This window comes from Podarcis gaigeae (assembly GCF_964106915.1).
Source record: "Podarcis gaigeae genome assembly, chromosome: 9".
In the NCBI taxonomy this organism is placed as follows: domain Eukaryota; kingdom Metazoa; phylum Chordata; class Lepidosauria; order Squamata; family Lacertidae; genus Podarcis; species Podarcis gaigeae.
Genome location: NC_139685.1, coordinates 21,167,948 through 21,177,741, shown reverse-complemented (window position 1 = coordinate 21,177,741; position 9,794 = coordinate 21,167,948).

The following is a 9,794-nucleotide window of genomic DNA, read 5'->3' as shown; positions in this document are numbered from 1 at the left end:
ATGTAATTCTCCAGCCAAGTAATGAGTACAAACATGCATATACTGGAGGAAAGTGTGTGTGAAAATGTGTTAACTTAGAGGAAGTTGCTCTGCAGAAATGTCATGTTGGGCAAAATTGCATACAAAAAAAATCTGTGTATATTAGGAGAAATTCATACAAAGATGCTGTTGAATTTTCAGGAGAAATGCTTTCATATTCCGAAGAATGAACTGTTTCTGTTGCATCACAGAACAGACTTCTATGCAAGTTTTGTCTCTGGTGACCACAGAATTTTATTTTTCAGTGCTGTTGCCCCTATTCACCCACTGGGTCTGTTTGACATAGTATGCCTTCATTAACCCTTTGCTTATTTTCACTTTAAGCTGTTCTGCTTTGTTTAAAACTGTTGCTGGGAGGGAAATCCCCTTTCCTCCCCTATGACAAGAAAGTTATTGACATGCCAAAGAAGATAGATGCAATGGCCAAGAGCAGGAACAGAAAAGATCCCGCCATGGATGCTAAGAGGAAATGGACTGTGCTGCAGAACTAACACTATCAGGGCAACAAATTTCACCAGAGACCAACTCTGACATTAGTTTCTTGAGTTTCTCCCCAGTTGTGCAGCATGTCCGATTGACTAGAACTGGGGTAGCCAATGGGGTGCCTTCTAGAGATTACATTCCAACTCCCATTAGCCCCAGTCAGCATGGCCGATGGTCAGAGATTATGAGAGTCCAATAACATCTGAGCAGAGCACTGTGTTGGCTGCTCCTGGACTAGAATGAATACTTGATTTTACAGTGACTCTTCCACTTCCAATTCTGCACAGATAATATTCATGTGAAATGTATCCTTATTGTTGTTTGTGAAAAACCCTGTAGGCTGATGGCTTTCAACTGGTAGGTGGGTCATGACAGTGGCACTACAAATGTTTTCTTTTGCGGTGATGTTGCTTAGATTTTTTAAGAGGAGGAGAAAGGAGGGAAGAAAAGGAAAAAACACCAAGAGAAGGGGAATAATAGTCGTTAAAGCGAGAGAGTAGCAGGTACTTATGGCAACCAATGATAAGTGGATTCACTATTGAAACTTGGGGTTAAACATGGGCTCCAGAACCTTGACACTTATAAAGGACTAAAGTTTTGTGGCAACAACAGTGATTCTTGGATATCTGACAAGCCAGGCATTTAAAATATAGCCTTCCAAAATTCTGCATTCAGTTTATGAGTGGCACAATCAGAGAGGAGTGGATTTGGTCAAATATCCTTGGGGAGAACTTCCCACCATCTCCCAAGAAAATCATCTTCTGGGAAATTTCTGCTCACATTAGGAATGAATGACCCTCTACTTCACATTGGTGGGTGAAGGAAGGAATGGACTAAGAAGGAATGCTTCCATCAACAATATTAAAAGATATGCAGTTCAACCCAAAACTCATGAATGCAGAAAATGGGGAGACCATTTCGCTGAATATTCTTCAGGGAAGGCCTGAGATTCCCCAACAGTTAGGAAGAGCTCAAAAAAGAAAGAAAAAGAAAAACCAGCATAAAACATGGGGGGGGGAGGGGGAATCTAAAATTCATTCACATTTTTTAAAGGCATGATTAAAGCATCTCACCCATTGAAAGAGTCCACAGTGGACTCAGAAATATTATCATTACCATTATTTATATTTATAAGCTAACTTCCAATCTGAAGGTTTTCAGGGTGGTCCACAATGCAACACCAGAAACACCATTAAGCCAATAAACAACACAAGACAGTAATTCAGCACCGGAGAAACCAGTTCATTGGCTGTTGTTTGATGTAAAAAGAGCTCTTCATAGTTCCAAAGGGACTGTTCATAATGGATGTCAAACATCAGTTGCGACAAAGGGGGCATTTTGTTATAGGTTGCAATAGGGTGACGGATTTCCTAATTAAGCAATATAATTCATTACAGATGTGTCTCAAACACACACACACACACACCCCAAGAGCCTTGCTGGAGCTCCTGCGTTTCTCCTGGCTAAACTCCCTGTGAATTTAATTGGTGCCTCTGTTGCAGACAACAAATCAGGATGATGATCCCTGGGAAAAGAACAAAAGATGAATTATAGGGAAAAACCAAAGCCAGCTTTCATCGGAGAAAACTGAAGTGCCAGGCACATTAATTGAGACAAATACAAGCTGTGGCATCATCAAGCATTTTGAGTAGACAAGAGCGTTCAGGTAAGAGTGCCAAAAACATCCCCATATGTAACTTTCTTAACCAAGCTATGGACAAGTACAGAACTGAAGGCTTTCCTCAAAATTGCTAGAGGGGAAAACAAGAATAACTCTTCATGCAGCAGACGTGTAAAGTTGTTATCTATTCACATCCATAGTAGCCATAGTCATAGGAGTAGTGATTTTGGCTGTTCAAAATGCTTTACATAGACACATTATTTTCTTGTAGTTTTATGACGACTCTGCAGAGCAAGTGAACCTTTTCCATCCTCTTGTGGGGGAGCTTCTGTGGGGGACGACTTGCGTGTAAGGGGCGGGGCCAGAGACAAAAGTGGGTGGAGCAATGGATGTGGCTCCTATCTCTGTTGAATAGGCAATACTGCAGCAGAGGGAGGGAGGTTTCTGTGCAAACTCCTGCCTCCATCCAGACAAGCAAAAGGCATTCACCAATCCAGGAGACATTGCAGCCTGACCAAAATGTGCAAGGGAGCTTGGCTGCAGGTCCAGTGAGGCGTTGGGCCTTGGGAGAGTCTGGGAAGGGCAGACAGAGATACCTGGAGGGCCCCTGAGATGGAGATTCCCCATCACTGCTGTGAAGTATGTTAGTACAGGTATGTCCCGACTGAGGACATCAGTGAGGTCGGAGGACGCTAAGGCACCATGGAGCTTTGTTTAGACTGCTCCATTTCCCTGCCTAACAGCTGGCACACAGGGTAGCGCAGCAGCAGACGACGACGACGACACTTTCCCACATGTCCTCTAGCCTCCAGCCAGCCCCAGAGCTTCAACTCTAGATATTTTGGTCTGGATTGGAGAGAGAGCTGGAGAGTGGGGGGAAATAGGCATTCAGAGGCTTTTCAGATGGTGCTCCCCACTTTATGCCATTTCACTTATGGGTGTAGAGTCCCAGAATGTAGCCCTTGTTTAAGTAGGGGGCACACATGTACTATTATTCTCATTTTACAGATGGTGGACTAAGGTGGCTTATCTACTAAGTTCAGGGTAGAGATGAGAGTTGAAGGTGGACCTGTTATAGTTTAAGTCATGAGCAGCTAACCTGTGGCTTTCCGAATGTCACTGGACTGCAGTCTAGCTAGTCAGCCTGACATGCAGAAATCACCAGGGGAAGCTTTTCATTGCATGGACATCAATGTTATCACTGGCTCAAATGACACTTAAAAGACTAACAGATAAATAGTGGTATCGGCTTTCATGGTTGAAGTCAGCTTTTGGTGCATGGAAATATATTACCTAGCTTTTTAAAGGCACCACAAAACTCCTTGTTTTGCCCCCATACTGCTCACATGTTGGAGGAAGCTCTGAAGTGGGGAAGCCTTCTGAATGTGCAGAGTTCCACCGCATGGAGACAGTCTGTGTGTATTCAGTAGGCTTATCCGCTTCTGACCTTTTTCCTGATGCAGGGGCAGTGTGGAGGTGGGGCCAGCAGTGTTAGTGCAGTCTCACTCTTCCTTAATCAATCCTCTCTCTTTCCAACTGCAATTGGAAAGCAAATGACTCACCATTCTACAGTTATTCAGATGTCTTGGCCAACGTTAGAATCTCCCTAAGGGACAGGTGATTGGACTAGAATCAGTGGTGTCCAAACTTTTTTCAAAGAGGGCCAGATTTGATGAAGTGAAGGGCCGTGAGGGCCAACCAAAGGGCCAACCAAAGTTGTTAGGGATTGAATTTGTTGAGCTTTTTATGATTTTACCCCAAAATAGTTGAGCTTTTTGGGGGGATTGAAGTTGTTGAGGTTTTGGGGAGATTTTACCCCAAGAAATGAACTGCCCCAGGGGCCAGATTAAATGGATCGGCGGGCCGGATTAGGCCCACGAAACGGACTTTGGACATGCCTGGACTAGATGATCCTCAGGTCCCTTGCAACTCTATGATTCTGTGTGCAGCAGGACTGTGGATGGAGCAGTGGTCCTGGGGGAGAGATGTCAGGATCGCTCAGGTGGCTTGTCTTTCTTTGAAACTGGTAATTCTGAGCCAAACAGAAGCTACATTATGATAACAAGGATCCATCAGGGTACGATGGATCTTTACCAAGGGAGCGTTCAGGAAATTTGCTAAGAACAGCAATCACTTCATGGTTTTTTGTGAGTGTGTGTGTGTTTCTTTTTCTTCCCCAAGATTCTGCATTGCAGTAGATTTTTGGCTTTGAAAATCCCGGGGAGGCAAACTTGCAACTGATGAGCATTCAGCATTAGATAACCTGCATGTGTCCTTTCAGAGCGACTCTGAATTGTTGTTAGCTTTTGTACTCCCGCTGGCTGGGCGACAAAGGCAGCGATGTCATTGTCAGATGTAGAAGAAAACGGAGAACAAAGTCAAGGCGGCAGGAAACGTACCTGAACAAAAGAGGTGTTTGACTAGAGAGGAATCAGGTATAAGTGGCTATCCATTTGCACAAATGAAGTAAAGGAGAAAGGAAAGGTAAACAAGGAAGTGGACCAGAATCCTTAGATATTTAAGCTTCCCCTCTTGCAGCCCCCCACCCTTCCATCTGGCCATGAAGCATGACAGGCTTCTGGCAACAGCAAAAGACGACCATTGCTCTCATGAGCTGCTTTGAGCTTGCAAGAGACATCTGGTTGGCTAATGTAGGAATTAGACTGCTATGGCAGTCAGATGCAAAAGAGGGAGCTGCTGCATCTTTAATAGCTGTGTCAAATTTCAGCACCTTGCAACCCCATTCAACTCAGAGGAGGAGGAAGAAATTTCAGCAGCACCTTGCCATGCTATTGAACTCCAAGGAAGAAGAAATTCCAGCAAGTTCTGAAGTTCCCTCTTCTACACAACATCGTATTGGGCCACAGTCTGAGAAAAGATATGATGCAAGAAAACAAAACAAAAAAGAATGCCTCCCAAGTTTATATGTTTAATGTACTGAGTTGAATAGGATTCAGAATGCAGCAGTCTGATTGGTCCTAGAACAATGCAGCAGTATGATTGGTCTGCAGGAGCCACCCAATCTGGCTCCAGATGAACCTGATTGACCTACAGGAGAATTCCGGAATTAGCCAATCACGGTCAGCCCATTGTGCAAATAATGTATATAAAGCAGATACTTTGAGGGGACTTTCATTCCTCCTCACCACTATGAGCTGAATAAAGAGCATGAAATCCACTCTCGACTCTGAGTATATTTCAAATGTGCTCCAGATAAAGTTTTCCTTCTTCAGAGCAATCTAAAACCCATGCAAACACCATTACTAGGATTGTTCTGTAGCGTTGTAACATAAAGAGTAAGCAGGGAGTGAAGTATTTATTTTGCTCTCCACTCCCTTTTTTGTTGCTTTCTGAGAAAGCATATTTGTAGTTCCTGACATAAGGGGATTCATTAAGACTTAATAGGTTTGATTTATGCCAGCAATGGCTTTCTGTTTCACAGTTGTGAGTGAGAAAGCAGTGCAAGGTTTCACAGGCTAGTCTAAATTGCATTTGTTCATTAAGAGGTTTTCTAAAAGTTTTTGAGACATTCCAATTTTTAAAAGAAATTTCACTTTATCATAAAAAATGAGCACAATAATATCAAACAGCAATCAACAGCACATTGTACAATGGTGAATCTTGGGGTTGGGAGAAATAATGAACAGCAAATGCAAATGTAGTCAGTTGTACCTTGGAAGTCAAACGGAATCCATTCTGGAAGTCCGTTTGACTTCCAAAACGTTCGAAAACCAAAGCGCGGCTTTTGATTGGCTGCAGGAACCTCCTGCAGCCAATCAGAAGCCGCAGAAGCCCTGTTGGACGTTTGGCTTCCAAAAATAGTTCACAAACCAGAACTGTCACTTCCGGGTTTGCGATGTTCAAAAGCCGAAACATTCGGGAACTAAGGTGTTCGACTTCCAAGATACGACATTAATGGTCACATGGAAAACAAAATAGATTAGGATTGGCAATTTATGAAGTTCTTTCTACTCAGAAGAACAATACACAAGATTAAAATTAATTACGACTCGTTAAATTGGCCTACCTAAACACCACTAAGGGACACGGGTGGCACTGTGGGTTAAACCACAGAGCCTAGGATTGCCGATCAGAAGGTCGGCGGTTCAAATCCCCGCGACGGGGTGAGCTCCCGTTGCTCAGTCCCTGCTCCTGCCAACCTAGCAGTTCGAAAGCACATCAAAGTGCAAGTAGATAAATAGGTACCGCTCCGGCGGGAAGGTAAACGGCGTTTCCATGTGCTGCTCTGGTTCGCCAGAAGTGGCTTAGTCATGCTGGCCACATGACCCGGAAGCTGTACACTGGCTCCCTCAGCCAATAAAGCGAGATGAGTGCCGCAACCCCAGAGTCGGTCACGACTGGACCTAATGGTCAGGGGTCCCTTTACCTTTACCTTTAAACTCCACTAGCCCTCAAGTTAAAGCTTACTATGTTATCCCACCCAAGGCCTTTTAGTCTAAGAGAAGGACACACCTACCAATCCAGAGAAGTCCAACAACATCTGGAAAGCTGCAGGAACAGCTTTCATATGCACACTCATCCCAGTTTGACAATGCAAATATATTCCTACCAACTTCAGAGTCTGAGAAAGATCTGTTTTTCTTTGTAGGTTCAGAAACAGATTTCTCTCTGTATCTCTCTCCTGCTGACTCCATTTCCATTTGCCAGAACACACCAAATCTGCACTCGGTTGGAAACCTAATTGTGTTGTGTTTCTCTCCCTGTTTCCTTATAATCAGTCAAATATGTACAGCTGGTGTTCTATCAGTGATAAATTTATTGTCACTTCCACAAGGTCCCTATTTTATTTTATTTTATTTTATTAAATCTGATTTCAGTGTAGCCCCAGTAGGCTGTGAAAATGGTAGGATTTTCTGGGAGAGCAGAGAGTGTGCAAAAACTGGTAAAAGATAGTGATTTTCATCTTTCTGACGATCCCTGGCAAGGGATTTGTCAGATTTCCCAAAGAGCAGCATAAAATGAAATGGATGGATGGATGGATGGATGGTTGGATGGCATCCTCTTCTTCCTAAAAGGAGCCTAGCCCTTACAAGCATTCGCATTGGATAATGCCTGTAAAACACCCACTTGCAAAAAGGGCTGGCCCACCCATTAGGCAGGGTGAGGCAACCACCTCAGGTGGCAGGATCCATAGGGACAGCAGATCCCGATGTGAATCTTCATTCTCTCCTTATTCCTGATTTGACTCTTCACTCATCCCTCCTTCTGTATGTATGTATGTATGTATGTTGTTTGGTAATTTAATGTTGTGAACTGCCCTGAAATCTATGGGTATAAGGCGGTATACAGATTATTGAATATTACTTGGATTATTGAATATTATTTTATTTGATATAAGTTGTTTATTTTAAGGTCATATTTTTATTATATTTTTGCATTGGATCAGATAGTTACAAGGTGTGCAATCTTTGTTGTTTCTTCAGCTGGTAAACCCTCTTGTGCACAGAAATACAGAAAGGTGGTATACAAATTAAAAGTGAAGTGAAACGAAACGAAATGAAATTGTAATAATAATAATAATTTTGTAGTTCGCCTCAGGTGCCAAAATATCTTGGGCTGGCTCTGGGTGCTGGGGATTCTGGGGCTTCTCATCAGAAGAAAAGACACTCGGCTGTAGACTAATCTACATTGGTGAGTTATAACTTTAAAAATGTGTTATAAAAATGTGACACCAGTGCAGCAATCCATCGCCAATGGAAAACTGCACTGAGAGCTATATTTTTAATAGCGTTTTTTATAGTGTGTTTCAGATCAGTGTAGATCCAGCCATCACAACTTGCCAGGGCTGGTTCAGGTACAGGTCAGCATGAAGATTCAGAAACAAGCAGTAAAGTTGAATTCTTATTCATGGAAGTGGAATACAAACAGAAAAACCTGCAAACAAGACTGGCCTGCAGTAAAATAGTTGCCAGAACTGACGATCTGGGCCTCCCACTTCCCTCTGCATCTCCTAATTGTCCGGATATTTTCCAAGCAGTCTTAAACTCCTTTGAGGAGGGGGCCTCTCTGTGCTCTTTGTTCTGCTACATGCTAGGCCCTCTGTGACTTTAGAGACAAGGAAGGAGGGGAGCTGAATATTACCCTTCTCTGTCTGAAAGTTGAGTTTTGGGGATCTTGGGGCAGGGGAAGAGAGAGGGTGCAACAACTTACAGAGCTGAAGTCAGCACAATCATGCTTCCAGCATGCTTCAGGCACCGCTGGGTTTGCAATCGTTCATCTATGTGTGCACCCCTGCTCAGACACTCACAGCACCTTCTGCTTTCTCTTTAAAGATTACAAAAAGTGGATAGATTTTCTAGCTGTAAAGATAGACTTGAAAGCAGACAGGCAATGGTTGCTGAATTCTCAGAAGTCAGAGGAGCAATAATAAGTGCACAAGCTTTTTAGTAGTGGGGTCCAGGGCTCCAGGGCTCTTCATAACCCTTTGCCCATCTCCATGACTACAAAAAGCAGAACAAATGCATTCATAATAATACAAGAAATTATAATTTCACATCCACTCTGTGTCCGTCTGTTCCATATTTAATGCTGCGTTGCCCTGCCAACAAGGGTATACTTTTATTGTTTCATTTAAATAACATGTAGCCAAAATGATTGCCACATTAAGCGTGACTCATCCACAAAGGCAGGGCCAGCTCTGTAATGTAGCAAAGTGAAGTGGCCACCTCAGATGATCAATTGCAATATTATTAGGATTTCTTTACCATAGGATCCCAGGGTGGGTTTAAAGAATATAAAAATATAATATTTCAAACAGATATTGGACATCAGCAAATGGTAGAAAATTTGCTTTTGCATTGTTGTTTTTAACCAAAAATAATAATTTTGGCATACAGTGGTACCTCGGGTTAAGAACTTAATTCGTTCTGGAAGTCCATTCTTAACCTGAAACTGTTCTTAACCTGAAGCACCACTTTAGCTAATGGGGCCTCCCGCTGCCACCACCACACGATTTCTGTTCTCATCCTGAAGCAAAGTTCTTAACTTGAGGTACTATTTCTGGGTTAGCGGAGTCTGTAACCTGAAGCATATGTAACCTGAAGCGTATGTAACCTGAGGTACCACTGTATTTGTGCACATATGTGAACCTAAAGGTATTTTCTTTGATGCCTTTCAAGCATTTTCAACCCCAGCTCTCCTACACACAATATTAAATAGTGGTGCTGTAGTAAAATTAAATAATAAATAATAAATACCCCATGTCTGTTCTGGGTTTTCTCCAACTCTCCTGAGCAGATTGGGGAGAGGGGAGGGGGAGGGGGAGGGAAAGTTCCTTTGCAGAAGCGAAAGTTCTTGCACAACTGGTACAACTGTCCGCTTTCATGGTAAGGCCTTGCATCCCTTTCACAACAGCATATCAGAGTCCATTCATTTGGTAATTCATTGCCCTACCTAGGCAGCTAGAAATGCTAGCCATTCAGGTTACTCCTCTGTTGCTTAAAAAAACAAAGTTTCAGGGGCTTCAGATCTCACCAGAAATTGTATGAGAGCACACAAGCTCCCACATGACTTTGGGCAAGATCTCACCCAAAACTGGCACAAATCAGTGCCGATAGTGGTGCCACTTCTCCACCAGCAATGGATGCAGCCGGTTTCATGGCGGCTACAGGAGCAGGCAGGCGGGGGTAGC